The sequence below is a fragment of the Mustela nivalis genome, assembly GCF_964662115.1.
Source record: "Mustela nivalis genome assembly, chromosome: 3".
Classification (NCBI taxonomy): Eukaryota; Metazoa; Chordata; class Mammalia; order Carnivora; family Mustelidae; genus Mustela; species Mustela nivalis.
In genome coordinates, this window is record NC_139022.1 from 94,398,838 (window position 1) to 94,421,468 (window position 22,631).

The window sequence follows — 22,631 nt, forward strand, 5'->3', positions numbered from 1 at the left end:
CTGGTCTATGAAACAGTGAGTTTGGAAAGGGCGATCTGCAGGGAAGCATCTGCGGGATTCTCTGGTCACCCCTTGACAGGCCACATAATTGTGCCGCAAATCAATATGTCATGCCCCAAACGTAGGCAAGCTCACAGCATGTGATAGAAGTTACTGTGAGGAGATGCTCTCTCCAGGAAATGGAGCTGAACAAACCCACTGAGAATGAAGAGTGGGCCTGGCAGGGAAGCTGCCTGTCTGCTGTGAGCGGTGATAACTGCAGACCGGACCCTGGCTTCCTCAGGGGGAGGGGCAGGACATTCGGACACTCCCCCCCTACCCCTCCACCCCCCCGCTCCAGGATCCTGCACTCAGAGCTTGCCTTTGGAGGGAAGGGCTGCGTGCTGGGTTCTACCATGAAGGACTTCTATTCCCTCTGTTGCTTTCAATGGCTGTCATCTTTCATTTCCCCCAGGGTAGCTTCTATTGCTCTGTTAGTGTGAGCGTCTAATTTCACACTGATTCTACACTGAAAATAGGAGATGCTCTGGTCTTTATTTGTTGGAAGAAAAAGTCTCTTTTTAATTCGCAACATTTATTTGTTTTCCCATGGGTGGCCACGGCACTTAGAGAAAAAAGAAAGCTATAGTTGGATGGGGTAGTGGTTAGCATTGAATTAGGGGGCTAAATCATCTTAAGACATATATTCCATTATTATATTTTCTATTTTGATTTACTTATTAATATGTGGTTAATTTATTGGCTTTCCTAACTTCCGACACACACACGACTAAAATGCACACCGTTCTGATTAGTGTGAGAAAATTAAATGCAAATGCTCTTGCAAAGGATAATCCAACACAAAGTTATAAAATGGCTAAGAGATTAAAAAGAAAGAACACCTGGGTGGCTCAGTTGGTTAGGCATCTGCTTTTGGCTCATGTCATGATCCTGAGGTCCTGGGATTGAGCCCCACTTCGGGCTCCCTGCTCGGTGGAGAACCTGCTTCTCCCTCTCCCTCTGCTCCTGCCCTCAGCTTGTGTGCATGCTCTGTCTCTCTCTCTGCTGTCTCTCTCAAGTAAATAAATAAAAATTTAAGAAAAAGATTAAAAAGAAGAACTTAAAAATTGTGTAATTGAAGAAACTGAGGGAAGCAGCATATTTAAAGGGTTCAGTACACTTTTCAAAGTATAGCCTTTGAAATGTCAAGTGGAGTTGAACAGACTTGTCTCAGATATCCATGTAGTACACTTGTGCAGGGCTGGTTAGGTTTCCAGCTGGAAAAGAGTTGGTTTATGTTGCAGCTCTGAGGTGAAGTCGTTGGAAGCCAATCCCATGAGCAGATGCAGACAAGTTCTACCGGTATGGGCATTGTTGTGATAGCCTACATAAGGTGTATCAAAACAGAGGAAGGAGCAAGTCACTGACAGCAACAAAACAAAGTCAGACCAATCCAAAAGATCATGTCGGTCCACAAGAACTTTTCACAGGGCTCATATGCCTGGATGTTCTGCATTGCCCAGTGGGGAGGAGACTGGCAGTCTTCTTGGTGTTAGTGCTGTTCGTATGAAACATGTGGTGTTACATGGAGGTAAAATATTGCAAAATGACCGTCCTAAAGAGAAAGCATTCCTATAGTGGGAACCTGCTTCAGGATGGATTATAAGGGATCAAGTATTAAAAATAAGGAGTGTCCAATCCTTATTTTCTTCTTGCCAAGAAGCGGTATCAGACAGAATTGGCATTTACATTCTGTTTCTGCCACTTACAGTATAACCTTGAACAAAGCCCTTACCCTTCCTGAGCCTTAGTTATTCTCATCTATTAAATGAAAATAATGATGTTTAACACAGTCATTATGAATTTAGCAGTTTTGAAGCCATGATACATGCTCAATAAATAATAGTAGTTTTAAAAGAAGCTTATATTCTCAGAGTATCTGGGTGGTGCAGTCAGTTAAGTGTCAGACTTTTGGTTTCTGCTCAGGTCATGATCTCAGAGCCAGGGTTCTGTGCTCAGCACAGAGTCTGCTGGAGATCCTCTCCCTCTCCTTCTATCCCCCGCCCCAACTCGTGCTCTCTCTAATAAATGAATAAATCTTTAAAAAAATAAAAGAAGCTTATATGCTCACTTATTTCAAAATAAGGTCTAAGAATTTGATTCAATAGATACGACTGCATACTTGTAAGCACTGTGAGGTAGTCTTGATTCTGGAAACAAAGATGGATATGGCACAGAGTCTGCTTTTGCGAGTCTAAACTTCAGTGCAATGGAAGAACAAGGCACAGGGAAAACTGATGAGTCCCAGAAGTGAAGTATAAACACAGATGGCCTGGAACCCTGACCAGGGAGCAATTCGTTCTGATGGTGAGATTGGAGAGGATTTCACTGAGGAGGTGGCATTTTGAGTGATTTATGAATAATGGATCTGTGTTTTTCCCTAGGTTCGGTTTGTCGGCTCAATTTATTCCAAATCACCTTTCATGATAATTATGATGGCAGTGAATGGCACACCCTGGACTCAATGTCTACTTTGGGAGAGGAGAGAGAAAACATATTCTTTCTCCCACGCATTTTGTCTATTTAATCATGACAATTTTTATTATCTAAGAAGTAATCAGGCTTGAATAAAGAAGATGCTCTACAAAATCATTTTTGGGAATAGGAAAGAAAAGAAACAAAAAAAATCTGATTCCCATCCAAGATATACTGTCATCACTGATTCTATATTTCCAGTAGCTAAACACTCAAAAGGATTAATTTCAAACACTGTTTTTCATAGTAAACTAATAGAAAGGCAAGGTGGTAAGCAATATAGCTAATATTTATAGAGGGCCTATCATGTATTAGGTGCTCTTCTCTAGACTTTATATATGTTACTTAATTCTCAAGAGTTCTATGAATTATGTATCATCATGATGCCCATTTCACCGTTGAGAAAACTGAAGCATGAAAAGATTCATTAACTATTCCCAAGACCACAGAGCTAAGTAGAAAGAATATTAGCTTAAAAATTGGGAGATCCTTCACTTCCAATCTGTTCAAACTAACTAGATAAGAGACCTTGGACTGGTCACCTACATTAACATGGGAAAATAATTAGAGGAATTCTTTGAGTTCTAATTGTGCTAAAGCTATGTATAATCTTTGTTTCAAACCATTAGATGTTTTAAATATTTTCAGACTCATTCATAATATTTTAATTTAAAGTAATTTAGCTTAAAGTAGTTCTTCAACTTTCTTTGCCTTCCTATTTTGTGTAATTAAGGACATCAACTCAAAACAGTTTTATGTTAGGAGAAATTTATAAGAACTCAGGATGAGAAATCCAAGAAGGAGGAAGTGCAGAAGGCACTTATTGCAAAGAATGTAAGAGTTACACCTATTAATTTTTTTCTTGCATTTCCAATTTTTTTTTTTTTTTTTAAAGAGAGAAAGAGTGTGTGTGTGGTTAGAGTGGGGAGGGACAAAGGGACAGAGAGAATCCTAAGCAGGCTCCACACTCAGAGCCTGACACAGGGCTCAATCTCATGACCCTGAGATCAGGACCTAAGCTGAAATCAAGAGCCGGATGCTTAACTGACTAAGGCACCCAGTTCCAGTCTCTGCTCCATATTAGTTTGCCTACAGGTTCTCCCACTTCAGAGTGACCTCTTGGATGAATTTTTATTCTCCAATCTATTATCATTTAGATAAAAAATCTAGTTAACATGTAACACTATGGTCATTTTATGTATGAAGATGTATATATATGCACACACACCATTTTTTATATTAGGTCCGCATTTTCACTGGTTCTAAATAGACAAGTTAAAGAACTGTACTTTATACTCTGTAAGAATAAGCAATTCAGACAAAAGTCTGAAGAGGACAGCTAAAAGATATATGTGTGATTAGGAAATATTAAACAAATGCCCAAATCAAAATGGTATACCCTCTCTTTGAACCCTTCGTGGAAGGCTTCACTTCAGCAAGCTGCAGGAAGAGCACAGGGTCACCTGAGTCTGGCTGCGACTTTGCTCAAAGCCAGCCGTCCTGCACGCTAGGCTGAGCTATACAGCCTCTGGCTTCCTTTACAAGCTGTGTTTAAAAAAACAAAAAACAAAAAACAAAAAACCAACCAACCCAGAAAATTGATGGGCCAGATTCTCACTCTGTGTGACTCCTTGGAAGTCTTTTTTACTTGCTTTTTGAGATGTCAGGCCCATCCAGGAGGCAGGATTCTCCTCAGAAGAACTTTAGAATAGAACATTGTTTGAGAACAAAAGGCTGGATCTGGCCCTAAGCAAATAAGTGAGATTTGGAGAGGAAATCTTTTTTTTTTTTTTTTTTTTACTTGCCGAGGGGCAGGATTTCTGGCCAGCCTGTCCTGAAAAGCCCTAACTTTCTTTAGGTTAACAAAGTCTTCTGTCCGTCACCAAGATAATAAAGTCGATGCAAATTCTTGATATTATCTGTTTGGACAAAGAGTCCCTTCCATGGCCTATTCTTAAAATGTACTTCTCTCTTAAACAATCCAAAGTTAAGGGATGGAATCATAATCCTCACTTCTAATCATGTTGCTTTCTCTATGGTTTCCTTAAGACCATCCTCCCAACTGGTATCATTTATATTTTATATTCTCTTCTACTTTCCAGCCCATTTTGAATAGGCAGGACAACTGTGCCTTCTCTTTGGGATCCACTCCTCTTATCCTCTCTAGCCTTTCCATTCCTGGTATATGTTAAACTTCTGTGCTTCCCAATCCAGGTTATATTCCCTTCCTCATCACAATGCTGGGGAGGGATTCTGTGTTGTGTACCTACTTCTAATTGGTAGCTGCTCATAAATTTGGAGTGATGATGAATGTCATCTGTGAGACATCCATAGTCAGTCACTCCATGAACTCACAAGACACCTGGGCCCCTCTGTGGCAGGGTGTAATTTTCCACTTCAGCTGGCAGTATATTGCATGCACAATACCCGTGGGTTGTGGCTCATCTGTAATGGTCATGGAAGTGGACCAACCCAACTGAAAGGCTACAGCAATTCGAGAGCCCTGGTCCCAATTAAATTTATCATGATTTGATGAGGGAAGAGGGGATAGCCAAGTCCTCAAATCCCACTTAGTCTGATAACTCAGCTCTATGTTGTACCTCATGAGATGCTCTGAAACATTGGGCTGCTGCCATCACATCTGTTTCTCTTCTACTTCTGACCCCAATGCCTGAGACCTCCTACAATCACCAGCAGCAGAAATGGCAGTCAAGCTACCAAATTAGTTGTCTCCTTCCTTCCTTCCTTCCTTCTTTCCTTCCTTCCTTCTTCTTTCCTTCTTTTTTCTCCTTTCCTTCTTCTCTCCACTTGATCTTAGCCAAAAGGCCGAGAAGCGATTCCTTCTTCTCTCCTTTCCTTTCTGCCAATGGAATGTGGAATACTTTTTCTTACTAATAACTCAAAGATTTATTTTAATTGATTTCAGATCAACTCATTGTAAGCTATTTTTATATTCAAAGTTGTAACATACTCTGCCTGTTTCATATTGCTTTTTAAATGAACATGACTGTTGCTTTCATGACTATCCCTAGCATTGCCTATTTCTGATACAAGGTCAGTTACGTGAAAATCTGTAGATTCCAGGATGAGTTGGTACACAAAAGCTTTGTAAGTACACTAAAGCTTTGTAAAATCCTAAGAAGTGTTAAAATAGCAGTTTCTGTGGGTACTCATATCTTCCCACATTTCAGGAATGCCTTTCACATTTAAAGACCTCTTAAGAGTTCTAAATTATTTAAAATTGCAATAGTAATACCTTCCTATTGTATCTGTCAAACAATGTAGGAATCCACAAAAAAGTTAACACATTCCAGTCACAAGCCCTAACTATCCATGGCCCTGAATAATCAACAGGAAAAGTTTTATGTTTTTTAAATAGTTTTCCCTAAAGATATATTATATTACTAATTATATTAAGTGTATAATCACAAATATAGGGAGTTTGTCTTTGTTTGAATTTTGGTTTTGTTTGTTTTTATAAATGTGGAATTATACTACATGTGGGTGCATGTGTGTAATTTAACCAACCATTTCCCTCTTCATGGACACTAGATGGGTTTATTGTGGAGGGGAGGCTGTCTGCTTTTTAAACTACAAGTCATGCTACAGTAAATATCCACCTATATGTGGTCAGTTTTAAAAATCTTTTCTGGCCTGGTTTCCAGATTTGAGTGACAGACTTAAGAAACTAGCCTTTAAAAAACCTTTCATTTTTTCGTTACATAAAAAATTAAAGAATGCCAAATCTCTGGTACTTTCTTAGGAGAAAACTGTAGCAAAGAAGAGCATGACTTCAAATCTTAAAGTTTTATTTGGAGATACAACTTTTGTGTTAGGAAAAATTACTAGAGACTCCTACTCTCCACATCCCATCTTCAAAAAAATGTTAAATCTCCTGAAAATAAAAGGAATAGATTTTGGAGATGATAATAAGTTGTATGTCCAAACCTTGAACATGAAGACAGATGTTAACTAGAGAGGAATAAACACATTAACGCAAGAGCCTAAAACTGTCTAAAAGTAGGTATCAAGGATTTATTCAACCTGCAAATATATGCCTAATTAAATTCTGCTGTATTCAGTCTTGCTTATTGTATCCAGCATGAGAGACTGCTGTGTTTGAGAACCCTTAAGAGTCCAGGGGACCCAACAGCAGAAACAGTAACTATTTCAGTTCTCTAAATTTAACTTGACCAAATCAGCCAAATGTCTACCTCCCCCAGCTCTCCTGCAGTCAATGATTAGGTGAACAACATGTCATTTAATCATTAATACCTAACTAATACCTAATGGACGATCAGACTTACTCCTTAGGTACTGAATAGCTCAGCCTAGAAAGAAGAGTGCCTTTGACCTAAATAGCAGCATAATTATCTCTAATTATCTGTTTAGAGACAGTCTGGCCTAATGTGAAGTCCTTGCATACTCTAACTTAAAATCTTAGATCTGTGCTAGGGGTGAACATACAAGAGTTCTAATCCTAAGCACACATCAGAGTGGTACTGAACTAATATTCATTGAGTGCCCATGAGGTACCAGGCACTGTTGTAAGGGATCGCATTCACATATCTAATTCTCACAACATACTGATTGAGGCAGTTGCTTAATCACATACATTTTACAGGTGATGAAGTTGAGGCTCAGAGAAATTAATTAACTTACCTTAAATCACATAGTTTGGTCATTGTGGCAGAGCTAAGTTCCAGCTCTTTCCACTAAAATTACTAGGTGCAGGAGAACGACTGGTAGCCACTATAAAAAATAAACCCACAAACATGACAGCTCACACAAAACCGAGCTCATTTCATGGGCACCAAAAGTCCAAAACAGATGTTTCTGGTCTGTGGGCAGCTTACTCAACAAGATCACTATAGGACCTAAGCTCCTTCCATCTGGTGGTTTTGCCAATCCCTAAGAACTCATTTTTTACCAGAAGAAGAAAAAAAGTAGCACAGGGAAGGGAAACATAAATTCTAGGAATAAGCCCAGAAGTGGCACAGACCACCACAGTGCTCAGCTTCCCTGCAGAGGAGGCTGGGAAATGCAGTCTAGCTGTGCATCTAGATAGAAGCAAAAGCAAATTTTGATGAACAACCAAGTATTCTCTGCCACAACCTCATTTTTCGCCCAGAAGGAACTGGCAAAATATCTATGCCATGGGGTGCCTGGAAACAAACACAGAGAAAATAGAGCCATGCCCTTCAGGAATTCATAATTTAAGTTGGCAACAAGGAAATTAATCTATAATGAAAAATAACAGGACAAGTTGGCATAAGAGTGGCCAACTGTGTTACAGGAATTTAGAGATAGGCAATGTGATTATGGGCAGTATTTTAAAGGATCTGAGTTATGTCTTAAAGAGAAAGAGCAAGGACCTTTTGGTTCCTGAGGAGAAAAACCAAAAAAATCTTAAAGTGAAAAAAGTCTATATTTGGACTGGAGGCCTCAACTCTAAACTTCAACTACTTCCCAGTTTGGTCTTGGGCAGGTATCTATGTCCTGCAAGTAGATGTCATATTCTCCTGACTGACCTTAGCCATATCACATTATATTATTCATATTCTCATGGCAGGTAAACAGAATGAGAAGGGCAACTGAATAAAAATATAAAATTAGGAATATGGAGGGAATTTTGTATGAATATTTTTGCTTAATGGCTTGTTTTAGATCATCTATAGGACAGTGTATCACAGATACACTCTGAATCATACTCCACGCTCCCTGATCTAGAGTCATCATGACGACTTAAACAAAACCATGCAATTTTACTGTGGACAGAAATAGTTTTACCATTTTCTAAAATTGTCTGTTTTTGCTCCAACATATAAAGCTCTTCTAAGACAACATCTATTTGCCTCTTTTTATCATATGAAATGAGAATGATGCAAAGGCCATCAAATGCACAAATCTCCTAAAGGCTTTTTCACTGGTGACTCAGAATACCTATATGTGTTACCAAGTAAGTGGTGGGGGGAGGAATATCCTCTTCACCAAGGAAAGCCATAAAGCCTTTATTCCACATAGGAGGAAGTCCACTGATAGAGCACACATTGCCGTCCGATATCCCATACACAGAATAAGGAAGCTAAGGGTTGATATCTATTAGATATGCCATTGGATCAAAAGAGAAGAAAAAGATTTAAAAGATGGACAGTAGAGAACGGATGAAGTTCTGAGCAATTTGGAAGATGCTTCCATGATTCCTGATGAGATGTAGTTAAGAGAGCCCACTTCGGTTACTGAGGTTCTACATCTGAGCTTTCGATTTGATCATGTCCTACTTCAGGGCCTGCTAAAAAAGGAGGGCCATATCCTTAACATCAGTTCTTGAGTCCTCTCTACTCTGCTTGGCAGTTAATTACTACCAAAGCAGCAATTCCAACCAATTACCCTCTAGTGGGAGCTGACTTGGGTCAGACATCAGAGGGAAGACTGAGGGCCGTATACGTGAATAAAAACGGTTGTTGAAGGAACCCACATCGTGGCTCTTTTAATTTCTGTCAGCCAGCTCTCCATGGTTTTCTCTAAAAGCAATGATTTACCCATGTATTTGCCCTGAGCCTCTGCTTGCGCCAAAACAATGACTTTGGACTGAGTGAGACTTTGAACAGAGAAGCTAGCTTCAGGACAAGGCAAAAAGGCTATGTAAAAATGGATATCAAGCTGGGTCTTTGTGTCTCAAATCACAGCCATCTCTGATGACATTTACTCATTTAACAAATATTAACGGAGCTCCTGCTATGGGTCTGTCAGGACAGTTTTAGCTTGGGGCAAACAATGTGGTACAAATGGAAGTCTCAGCACTCATGGGACACAAGGTTTTGTGCGAACAAGAGGCAAAAATCAGTTAACAAACAGAACACATAGTTAACTTGTGGTAAGCTCAGCGAAGAGAAACAATAGAGTACAGGTCCTTCTGGGGTTGGGCAGGTACCTACACAGAGGATAATAAGGAGGTGAGGAGATGGTTGGTGAGAAGATGGTATTTAAAGTGGGGTCCTGAAGGAGGGAAAGGAGAAAAGGTATTCACCATCTAAAGAGCTAGGGTGGAGAGTAAGGGACAGTTTAGGGACGGATGAAATTAAATATAGTGAACTACCAGTAAGGGAGACAAGCTGCTGGAACAACATCTTTGATGGCCAGTTTTATGTGTCACCAATCCCTAGTCATTCAAACACTAACATCAGTAATGCTGTGAAGGTATTTTGTAGATGCAATTACTGTTCACAATTACTTGACTTTAGGTAAAGGAGATTATCCTACATCATCTTGGTGGGCCTGATTCAGTCAAGTGGAAGGCCTTAAGAACAGAACTGAGGCTTCCCAGAAGAAAAATTCTCTAACAAAGTGCTGTGGCAGCTGGTACCTGAAATTTCCAGTCTGCCCTTCCTGCTCCATGGATTTCTGACTTGCCTTGCCATCCCCCAACACTACCTAATCCAATTCTTGGCAACAAATCTCTTAACATCTATCTCTGCTTGGCTTTGTTTCTCCAGCTGAGTCCTATCTCATGCCGGGTCTTGCAGACCTCATAGAGGGCCAGCCAGGCATGACTCCTTTAGTTTCTGGGCAGCCTGGAAGTCCAGGGGATTCCAGGAAAGGGACAAGGTGGACAGGTGTATGCAAGAGTGTGATGGGACATGGTAGCAGTGCTTAGCAATGAGGTGGAGACGTTATTTCACTGTTTTCACAAATTGTGTAACTGAATGGGAGCATGCTGGCTGAATATTAGCTGAAGTTCCAGAAAGGGGGCAGAGCATAGGTGAAAACCCTGAGGCCAGAAAGTATTTGGAATCTTCGAGTAAAAGGAGAACAGAGAAGCCGGAAACAGCCAGCAAGAGGGAGAGCAGGATAAAGGGTCATGTGGTGCAGGTACGGTTAAGTACAGCAGGTTTTATTTAAAAGCTCACTGAAGCATTTCAAATAGGTGAGAAACTGCTCAGTGGAGAACGGATTAGCCTGGGGGTACCGTGAAGCCAAACACAAGGGTGTACAGTTTACCCCTGAGCAGCATGGGAGTTTGGTGCCCCTGAGACACCAAAACCCATGCAGTCAAAAATCTGTCTGTAAATTCTGCCTCCCCCAAAACTTACACTAACGGCCTAGTGTTCACTGGAAGCTTTACCAATAACATAAACACTTGATTAAAGCATTTTGTACGGTATATGTATTATACACTGTATTGCCATGACAGTGTAGAGAAAACAAAATGTTATTAGGAAAATCAAAGATAAGAGAAAATACGTTTACAATATTATACTGTAAAGAGTCTGGGTATAGTCAGCGCAGCGGGCGGCAGTGGTGCAGGTCTGTCTCTTGCACCAGACGCCGGGACGCCCCTTCCTCCGGCCTCCCACACCCGGCAACCTCTTTTCCGGTCGCAGCCTTCGGAACCACAGTCTGCCTCCTGGGACAGCCAATACCGCGGGGCGAACGTAGCCCCTGCAGTGCCCCTCCCCCGGCGCCCCAGCAGGAGCTCCCACCGTCGCCTCATCCCACTCAGGGGGAGGCCGCGTGGACGCCTGGCCCCCTGGGCCCCCTGCACTGACCTCTCTCAGGGCGGCGGCTCGGCGGGGAGCACGTGGCTCCGTCGGCACCGCTCCCGCCAGCGGGCGGAGGAGAAGATCCCGGTCCTCAGCGTCGCCTGAAGACGCCAACCAAGCGGCCGGCGGCGCCCCTTCCGGGACGTGCGTGCGGAGGTCGTGCTGACGTGAGCGGTCAAACCCTAGACGCCGACTCAGCGGGCCGCCCGCTGGAGCTCGGCCTCGTGGCGCAGGCGCCGCCGACTGAGAAGATGGCCGCCGCCTGTCCGACTCCGCGGGCGGCCCCCAGATGTCTCCTCACGCGGCTCCCCTTGGGGCGTCATTGGGAGTCTTGCTCCGTGGGGCCCCGTGGTGCGGGCCTGAAGTCAGGGCTTCTGCCCGAGCCTCTTCCTGCGGCCACCGGGCCTCTGTTCAGCCACCCTGAACACTACAGACCAAGCCGTAGGCCAAACGGAATCCACAAAGCGTTTGCAGAGAAAAACATCCGTGTTTAATCGGGCCCAGAGTTCAGAGCCCTGTTGTTCAAGGCTCAAGCATATGTATTGGCAGAGGCAAGAGATAATGATGTCTTGGACAAACATGACAACAGTGGGGAGGCAGAGAAATGAAAATGATCATGTGAATGCCTGCTGATCAAATAAAAGGAGGGGGACTAAGGGATGAGGCTGATGGCCCCCAATTCTACAGTAGTTGATAAAGAGATGAGTATCTGTGCCCACCACGGGAGGCTTTTCCCACCACTTTTGATAATCCACCAGGCAGGGTGAGGAGTTGGGTTGTTTAGTTTTGGGGGTGTGGCAAGGCTGGCTCTAGGACAGTGACACCACACATCTGGGGATTATGGGGCAGAGATTTCACCCTCATTTCGTATTTCCACTGATTCTTGTCCACACCCAATCTTTGTTCCCTAAACCATTTCCTCCTGCCTTGCATGTAAGGTGCTTGTTTCCCGTTGTGATTTCCTTATTGTTGTGAAGGAGTGTGTTGTATATTTGATTGCTTGCATGTTTCATGCTATGGAATTTGTGAAACACTAAGGTGGTTCTTATACAACTGTAGAAATATTGGGCCAGGCCCAAGAAATGTGTTCTGTTCCTCTCCACAGGGTTTGCCTTTATGCAAAATGAGCAAATGAGCAAGGGACTCTTTGATGTCATCCAGAAGAATGTTGTGTTGGGGTTTTAAAGATACCTTAACTAATCCTCCAAAAGGATTAGATATACATGGTTAACTGGAACCTGCTTTAAAAAGTATCATGGTGGGGCGCCTGGGTGGCTCAGTGGGTTAGGGCCTTGCCTTCGGCTGGGGTCATGATCCTAGTGTCCTGGGATAGAGCCCTGCATCAGCCTCTCTGCTCAGCGGGGAGCCTGCTTCCTCCTCCCTCATTCTCTGCCTGCCTCTCTGCCTGCTTGTGATCTCTGTCAAATAAAAATAAATTAAAAAAAAAAAAAAAGTATCATGGAGGCCAACCCAACAGCCTCTGAAGGGGTCTTGTGGCTACTATGTCTTACACTCAAATATTAAGTATTATGAGGTGACTCCTGTCCTAAAAGAAATGTTGGAGTTATAACCCTCAGTCAGTACCTCAGAATGTGACCTTATTTGGAGGTAAGGTTTTTATGGGAGGTGATTAAAGAAGTTAAAAGAAGGTCATTAAAGAGGACCCTAGTATAATGTGACTGATGTCCTTCTAAAAGGTGGAAATTGAACACAGCCACACATAGAGAGATGATGTGGAACAGCAGAGAAAAGATTGTCATCTTGTAGCCAAGGAGAGAGGCCTAGAATACATCCTTCCATCATAGCCCTCACAAGGAAACGACCCTGGGGGCACCTGGATTTTGAGCTTCTGGTCTAGAGCCGTTAAGACAATAAATTTCTGTTGATTAAGCCACTCAGTTTGTAGTATTTTATTACAGCAGCCCTAGCAAGCTGATATCTAATCTATATACTGAAACTTCTAAAATATAGACCAACCCTTGTGTAAACTAAATTCAGCCTCTTTAACCTAGGATATCTAGATCATGACTAGTTTGGGAAATAAGTGAATTGGCAAAGTGCCATTTTGCTAAATGCAATGAACCTAGATAAATAACTCACTGATTTTGATAAATTCACGTGTTCATGGCTATTTGACTTTTATTTGAGAACCGTGTTAAATACAGATCTTGGCTATCAATCAGATCAGTATAAGCCTTTCCTATTGTTTTGAGGATCTTGCTTTATTTAACGTGAAATTATTACATAATCATTCTATAGGACTAAGTATATTTCTAGATTTTCTGTATTGTCATACAGATCAAATATGGTAGCAATGCTATACTGTTTTGCTGTTACCTTGCAATATATGATATTTGGCAAGATGAGTTTTTTTCTCATTATTTGATACAGCATAGTGTAGTAGCTAAGAGCTCAGTCTCTGTGTACCATGATTCCTTTACTGATAAACTGTGTTATGTAGGCAAGTTCCTTAATGTCTTGGTGTCTTGGCCTACTTTCAGTGTTGCTATGAAGAAAAGGAAAGAAATGTGAAGTACTTAGAACAATGCCTCGTGCATATTAAACACCCAGTAAATGTTGTCTATCGTTGTTGCTATGAGGCAGGCATTATTCTAAGGTCTTTGCAACTCTAATGGATGGTACAAATCAAAGACCCATTTACAGTGAGGTAGCTGAAGCCAAAGAGACCCAGCAAAAAGGAGAAGATCCGGAATTCAGACCTCGGCAGTTCCAAAGGCCACTCCCCTCACTGAAATATAATAAGTTCTCTGGATGGAAATTCTCACAAAAGTCAGCTTTTTTTTTTTAATCATATTCATGCATGTTTACTTTCCCATATTAATTGCAGATTATTTTCTAGAGTGCTAAAATGTGCTGGTTGAATTGGAATATAATTTCACATTAGATAGTAATTTTACATTTGCCTTATTATAAGTGAAGTTGAGCATATTTTGTGTTTTATATGTTTTGTGTTTTGTTGGATACATGTTTTTCTTTTTCTGTGAGTTCTCTAATGTTCAATTTTGTTCATTTTGCTATTAATTTGTTAATTTTTTTTCCCAAGCTTACCATTAGCTTTGGACACACTCCATTTAGGCTTTTGCTTCCATCATTCCACGCATCGTCTTCATTTAGCTAAAATCAATGGTTATTTCCTAGGCCTTGTCTTATTTGACCCATCAGTGACACCAGACACTCTCTCTCCTACTAGAAAGGCATTCTTCTCTTGATTTCTGGCTTAGTATACACTCCTATTCCACCTGCCATCTCTCTGCTCCCTACTAGTCAGCTTCCTTTCTCCTGTCTTACACATCTCCCCAACCTCTAAATGTTGTATCCTGGGACTCAGTCCGGTTATTACACAACCACGCACTCTCACCTCCCCCAACAAAGAGTTCTGCCAGTCTCATGGAGGCTGATGACTCTCCAACGTAGACCTTCTGCCCTGAACTCCACCTCCAGGTGTCTCGGTGCCCGCTGTCTCCTTCTCGATGGCCAGTAGCCATCTCAAAATTAACTTGTCTAGAATCCATACTCCCCCTTACACCTGTGTCTCCCACGTTCTGTTACATCCTTGTAATAGTGGGGTCAAAGTGTCTTAGATTCATGTATGACTCACCTCTTTCTCTCACAGTCTAATCTGTTGAGTCTTTCTTCAAATTCTATCCCAAATCTGATTTTTTAAAAAGATTTTATTTATTTATTTGACAGAGAAAGATCACAAGTAGGCAGAGAGTCAGGCAGACAGAGAGAGAGAGAGAGAGAAGCAGGCTTCCCACTGAGCAAAGAGCCCGATGCAGGGCTCAATCCCAGGACCTGAGATTATGACCTGTGCTGAAGGCAGCGGCTTGACCCACTGAGCTGCCCAGGTGCCCCTAAAATCTGATCATTTTTGTTTATCATCTCTTTCTGGGGGGTATTATCTTATCTGGTCCCCTGGCTTCTACCATTGCTGCCTTTACAGTTTATTCCAACACAGGAACCAGGGGTGTCCTTCTTAAACAGAAGTCCAGTTCTGTCACTCCCCTGCTCAGAGCACTGTGGTTGCTTTCCATCTTATTTAAAATGGAAGCCAAACTGCATACAGTGGCTATAGCCCATAGAGGATGTCTTTCAGGCCCCAGGCCCCATCTCACCCACTTGCATTACATTCCCTTCTCTCTGGCCACAGAACCTCTGCATGGTCACTCCAATAGCCTGAGTTCAGTTTGTCTCCAGGGCATTTGGCTTGCTGTTTTTCTTTAACGTCATTATTCCTCCCCTTTTTCACACATCTCCTGGCCTGTCCTTTTATCAGTAAAGCCTTTCCAGACTACCTTATTTACAATACCACGTACTCACATGCCTCTACCCCCTCTGATCTGGTAATCTCTATTTCTCTCCAGAGTTCCTATCAGTATCTGATGTGCTATATTTTTGACACGTTGATCCATTTATTGTCCCCATGTGCCCGCTGAAATACAAAATCCATGATAGCGCGAGGAAGTTCTCATCTTTTTCACTGCCGCATTTCCAGTGCTTCAGAACAGTGTTAGGCTCCAAGTAGCTACTCATGTGTTTGTTGAGTAAGCCACTGTGGGCACTAAGTTACATCCTCATTTTCAGGGAAGGAGACTGGGACTCAGAAAGCTTACATAACTTTCTTTTGTAGCTACTAACGAAGTCAGAATCTACACTCAGATGCAGCAGACTCCCAAGTGTTCCTTCTTTGTTTGGCACAGCGTTGCCTCCCAGAAAGAGAGCTTTTTATTTACATTTTAATTTTGAGGAGATAGCTGAAGTACAGGATAAATCTTCAGAGAATCTGGGTTCTGGTCCTCACTCAGCCATTAAATAATGGTGCGAACATGGGGAAGCAACTTGTTTTTCGGTTCTCAGTGATCACTTTAGTAATCTGAAGAGAAGTCGCTACAATCTTTAAAGCTTCTTCCAGTGAGCAGTCTACAACCCATTAGCTTACACAGTCTGCCCAACGCTGTTTTGGTTCTTATGGAAAAGAGCTACAGAGAGATCATAGGTTAATTTTCTTTTCTTTTGCTTTAAGCCCTTTTGCTATGGGAGATGTTAGCATACCATAAAGGTTTGATTGTTTTTCTCTGAAGCAAGAGGAACAACTGAGATAGAACTTAAAAGAAATAACTCGCTCCATATCCTTGCCAATGTTTGATGGATCCCCCGCCCTACCTCCTCTCTCTTTAAGTGAAACAAGACATAATTTCATATCACTGGTCTGAACAAAATTGCCATATGTTTTAGAAAATCTGAAAATAATGTATTCTGCCTTGTCAAAAGGAAGCTTTTTTAAAACTGGTTTAAAATGGAGGCATAAGCACAGTGCAATAATTATAACTTGAAGAGCTTCCCTAAGGAACGCTGTGAAAGGTCAGAGAAAAACCTGGAAGGTGGACACGTGCGTCAACAGATTAGTTGATCTCTTAGCAGTTATTTTCCTTGCTCTGTCCCTAGGTCTCCACGCTGCTAGTCAGAAACAAAGAGATGTTCACAGAAAAATCTCAGGACTGACAAGCCTGTTCCTGCCACAGTTGGAGAGTGGCATTTGGAATTGGAATACATTATGTGAGTTATAAAGGAAATAAATCTCATTTGTGGTCTTTCTAGTCCTTTAATTAGAAAAAGAAAAAGAAAAAAAAAAAACACAACAAACTGTCTGAGGCCCCAAGAACTATAGTTGGCAGGAAATAATTATTGTTCTTGGAGCCAGTGTAAATGCCCAGGGCCAGGTTCAGAGCCAGTTTTAAGATTTGACATACATAGCCTTACATAGCATCAAAAGATCCTGCTACAATTTTCTCATTTTATCTCAGAAGAGTGGCTTCTTGTTTATTCTTTCCTGTTGTCAAGGGGACCAGATTGGCAGACCCATTCCTTGCCGTGGTTTTTGTCATGTCTTTTGTGAGATTTATTCAGGATGGGACTTCAGTTCCAGAAAAACCTCTGGATGACCCTGCAGAGAAAATCATCTCACTTGTCCACCACCATGACCAAGTGTGTTATGGAGATCCCTGCCACTTCAAATTAGACTATCATTCCTATGCACACACTGAAGTCGTGAGTGCTATCAATGCCAGAGGCTGAGTACCAGTGAAGTAGTTTCATGGATAACTGGTTAATTACTTTTATTTGTTCTCTAGGACCTGGATACAAACTTTGGTGTGCATTAGAATCATTAATGGACTGACTTATTTATTTATGCCCCCCTCCAGGCTTTATTGAGATGTAATTGACATAGACCATTGTGTAAGGGTAAGGTATACACTGTGATGATTTGATATACATATGCATTATGAAATGATTACCACAGTAAGCTTGGTTAACACATCCATCACCTCACATAGCTACCCTGTGTGTGTGTGTGTGTGTGTGTGTGTGTGGTGAAAACATTGAAGCTTTTCTCTCTTAGCAACTTTCAGATACACAATATTGTTAAGCATAGCAACTATGCTATACCTTAGATCCCTGGAACGTATTTATCTTATAATTAAGCCTGTAGCCTTCTAACAACATCTCCCCAATGGAAAATTTGTATTCCTACACATGCCTCCAGGGTGTGATTTATTGTGTTTGGTGTAGGCCAGGGGATCTGCATTTAGGCCAACAACTGAGTCACCAGTGATCAAACTAGATGCCCCATTCTCCCCCACTCTAGGTTAAGGGTAGTGGTGGGAATGACTGCAAGCATGTAGTCCCTCTTGAGTCCTCCCGAAGTTCAGTCCAAACAGTCTCCAGAGTGGTTCTCCTTGACCTCTCTTTTTCTCTTGGGAGGTATGTTTACCTTTTGGGTCCTTCAAGTTTTCACCTCTGTCTCTTTCCCTATGCCTAACACTCCATGTAGAGTAAGGCAGACTCTCCAGATCCTCCTTCCTTGCACCATCAAGACAAGCCAACATAATCTTTCCATTACGCAACTTTTATTGAAAATCCTTATGAATAACAAACCGGACATAAATGTAGGGAAATAAAAAACATCCTGAATTTTATCAAAGTCTTTCTAGTTATGGCTTGAAGTCTGCTTCTCATATGAAGGAATGGAAGAAACTTAGGGTTTTAAACTTTAATTCTTATTCCTGAGACTAGAAATCCCCAAGTTTCCCTTTCTTCCTGCCCCTACATCTTGTTCCAACTTTGGTAAAGCCCCAAGATCTCCAGTGTTTCATGGATCTCTGCCAATGGATTCCAGCTTCTCTTTGTTTCAATGATTTTATTAGTAAAATAAATGCAAGCTAACTTTCGTGTACTAAAGACACCTATTTCCTCAGTCTGAGGGACTTTAAATATTGGAAAAATGAGAACTATTAGGAAGGGGTAACTTCTCACAGAAATTGGCCACCACTGGTCATTGGCTCTTCTTTTTATGGTTCTGAGCAGAGAGCCTATGGGACCAGTCCCTCACCTCCCTCACAAATTCCTATAAGAACCTCATTTTTAAAAAGTAACTTTTTATTTTAAAATTCAAACGCACCCAGGGAGTTTAAACTGCCAGTGGCTTATTATGCCATATTGCAAGCACCTTCCTTCTTTTCTTCCCTTCACCCACAATTTTATTATATTTCATTTTTTATATTCACATTGTTTAAGTTCCAGTGAAACAGTTGAACAGAACAGAAAGGGCTCCTCACTTAAGGTAAATTAAAAAAAAAAAAGGACATAAATAAAAAATTTAAAAATGTTTAAGTAAAGTGTAAGATAATGACATGTGATTGAAAAAACAAAACATGAAGAGTGGAGGGTGGTTGACCTAAAATATGCAGAAAACTCCATGTTAATCAGGGCACTACTAGAGAAGGGAGACCTGGGAAAAGTTAGAAAATAAAACAGGTTACCTGTGAGGTAAAATGATGGACTGAGGACTCGTGGGAGTGGGAGGGAAGGGTGGGCAGACAGGAGAAAAGGTGTGCAATGGAGCTCACCTTTGCTGGGGCTTGGTTGGTAATGTTGCTTGGATTCCTGGTAAAAATCGTATTTCCTCTGTTTGTGCCTCTGATAATGATCTCATTCACTTTGTAGATAAGCATGAAGCCTATAAAATGATCAGCTCTTGCATGTAGATTCCCAGTTCCATGGCCCCACCTGAGGGCGACCACTGGGCTCTGCCTGGGGTCCACTCTCCCTCAGCTGTTTTACTCTCTCCAGAGGGTTAAATGTGTCAGTTGTAGGGTTTGCCTCCATCAGGATTCACTGTCCTTTACCCACAGATGGTTAGTGTCTAAAAATTGTTATTTCATATATTGTGCTTACTTAAAAAAAATTTTTTTTCAGGTGGGAGAGTAAATCTGGTCCATCTCGGCCATACCTGAAAATGAATCCTCATACTCTGTATTATGAGCCGTAGACATGCTTCACCAGGGCCACACAGAACTGATTCCATGTGAGGTTGTCCCCGAGCCTAAGGTAGCCACCTATGGGCTGGCCAGGGAACAGTGACTAATGTTTCCAAATTCTTTGTCCCCAGGAGAGGACAATGATGATGAAACATCCCAAATGACAGAGCTAGCAGAGGGATCGGCAGACACAGGTGCTGCAAGAACCTAAAAGTCAAGAGGCACAAAGAAAGTGGCAGCCAGAAACCCTGTTTAGGAGAAGCTGTGGGGAAGATGGGAGAAAGGAGTTGGCGGGGAGCCTAAGTAGAAAGAGAGACAGAAAACAAATGAGAGAAGAGTCATGGGGAAGACAGACTAGAGTACTGTGTTCTAAATGATTTTCCCATTTACTATAAAACATGGCTATACTGATTATGAGACTGTCCAATACTTCCTTACTTTCTTCTGAATCTTTCTAGTAACGTTCATCACTTGAGGTAAGCTGACCCCAGTTCTTTTTCCAAATGGGTTTAAGACTCATCTGTTGGATCTTTGGTAATGGCAGTTGGTTGAAACATGAGGCAGGGTACCAGGTATGTATACATACTGGTTACCTATTGTGAAATTGTGCAATGAGAGCCATGTAATAGTAGATATAAATAAGTACCTATTGTCAATAAGTAACATTGTCTATATCACCTCTCCATTATTACAAATCAGAAATAACTCTTCCCAAAAAAGAGAGAACGCTATTTCAGAACAAATAAAAGGAAAACATACTTAAAGCTCATTTATTCTTCAGATGACAGATCAGGTGTCCCCTTCGAAACGTGTCATTGGCCCCCACCCCTAGGTCAGATATCCTGTTATACACTCTCAGAAAACTCTGTAGTTTACCTTCATGTGCTTGTCTCAGTTTATAATCATATCTTGTTGTGACTATGTAATTAATATATTTCTCCCCAACTAGATTATAAGCAATAAAGGGTAGGGACTCTTCAACATTTATTGAATTAATGAATGGTTCCTCAATGACATGAGAAAACAAAATTCATGTGACAAAAACTTAGTTTTTACCAAAATCCATTTTGATTTTATCCTGGAGATGCCCAACTTTATTTCTAAGGCTCCCATATAGATGTGGCCATGTGAAAGAATGCAAGTGATATAGGTGGTTTCCAGGCATAATCTATTCAGGCCTCCCACTTGCATTCTCTTCCAAATATTTTCTCCTTTTGAATGATTTGGGTGGTGACCCCTGACTTACTCCACTACTCTCCTTCCCACATGATGAAGATGATGGGACCACAATATAAAAATGAGCCTGGGTATTCAAGTCACCAGGTGGAACGGAGTCACTGCATTGTAAGAAACACCAGCTTTAGACTATTTCATAAATGAGAAACAAACTTATTGTGTTTGAACCAATATACATGTGTGGATCTATTCATTATTGTAACCTAATCTACCTTATTAGAATCCATGTGTATGAAGGTATTAGGAGCTATGAGGATGGAAAACGCATCAAACATGGAGAACAGGAATGCCCTTGCATTGAAAAACACTTGGAATTAGAAATTAGAGATGCCAAGTTTCAAACAATGGCTAGAAAGCAAGTTGTAAACTCTCCATTTTCCAAGGGCTCTAAACATCATTTGGCAGGCTGCTGGTGACTGACTCTAATGATTTCTTGATCTCCTGTACAGCTCCATTATTCTATCTCTATCTACCAGTGTTACTTACAGGAAAATAATTCATCTTTGTTTGTAAAGTGATGCATTGTCATAGCATCTGAGAAATATAGCATCAGACTCTCTGGAATAATTGAGCATTTATTATCCTATTGAATGAAGTTCTAGACTCCATGCCAACAGAGCTCTTGTGAGGCTGACTTCATAAAAATAAAAGACAGGAGATAAAAACACCCACATATATCCCTCAAATATATTTTCAACCTAGCTTTGATAAAATTCCTATGGCTGAACGACATAGGAAAGATATATTCAATCTACCTGTACCCAAAGGATACTTCATCTTTATTTGATGTAACTATAGAGTAAAATAAATTAGCATGCTCTGCTGTGGGAAGCAGAAGGCAGGTTCAGCCATTATTTATTCTTAGCATGTAAATGATGAAATACCCATGTATATGGTCTTTCAAAAAAAAACACAACAGCAAAAAGAGCTTTCTAACTCAAAACTCTTGGAATGTTCTGTCCTTCACATTTGTTACCATACATAAATGTAATTTAATTCACCTATCCATTTTTCAGACCATAAAAAATCTTGGTAGGGGAAATAATCTTTTTTTTTTTTAATATGTGTTTTACATCAACAAATATCTGTAACACAGTCAGCAAATATCTCTAAGCACATCATACTATCAACCTCACTGGTAAACATAGGACATTGTTCCTGCCTTCACATAGTTTACAATCCTGTTTCAGAAATGAGTTGAGGGTCTAAGAAGGGCCAAGCAATGTTAAATTTGCAAATCAGAATTAAGTATCAAAAGAGTTATATAAGAATTCAAAGGAAGGAGAGGTCATTTCTGACCCAACTGAAAAATTAGTTGGAAAGAGAACATCATAAAGGAGTTGGGATTTGAGATAGACTTTGACTTTGGATAGACTATTTTACTGGTTAATGAAGTTTCACTGCACGTAACAGAAAATCTAAATAAAGCATCTTAAACAGGATAGTTTTCTTCCCTCCTCCCAACATGGAACATTATGGAGATAGGTAACCCAGGACTGGCCCAGTAGTCCAAGAATGTCAGGACCAAGATTGATGCTCTTGGTCTGCCCTTCATAGTCACAGTACTGCAAGTCTAGCCATCTCTTCTACAGAAATGGATGGAGGGGGTCAATGGGTACAAACTTCCAGTTATAAAAAAGGAATTAAGATGTAATATACAGCATGGTGACTATGGTTAACAATACCATATTGCATATCTGAGAGTTGCTAAGAGAGTGGGGTCTTAAGAGTTCTCATCACAGGAAAAAATATCTGTAAATACATATGGTGACAAATGTTAACTCGACCTATTGTGATCATTTCACAGTATATACAAATATTGAATCGTTGTTTCATACCTGAAACTAATATAATGCTGCGTGTCAATTATACCTCAATTTTTTAAAATACAATTTGGCTTTTCTATTATTTGCTGTTTTCTAGATATCTAATTATTGCCCACTTAACTTGTTAAGGAAAGATAGGACATTTAGTAAACAACAACAACAACAACAAAACA

General features: G+C 40.9%; 1 long non-coding RNA gene across 5 annotated transcripts in view; it reads right to left on the reverse strand.

The window, feature by feature from the left end:
- The window catches only part of LOC309862263, a 203,614-nt gene that overhangs the window by 64,245 nt on the left and 116,738 nt on the right, over window positions 1-22,631 (reverse strand). The window lies entirely within an intron of this gene.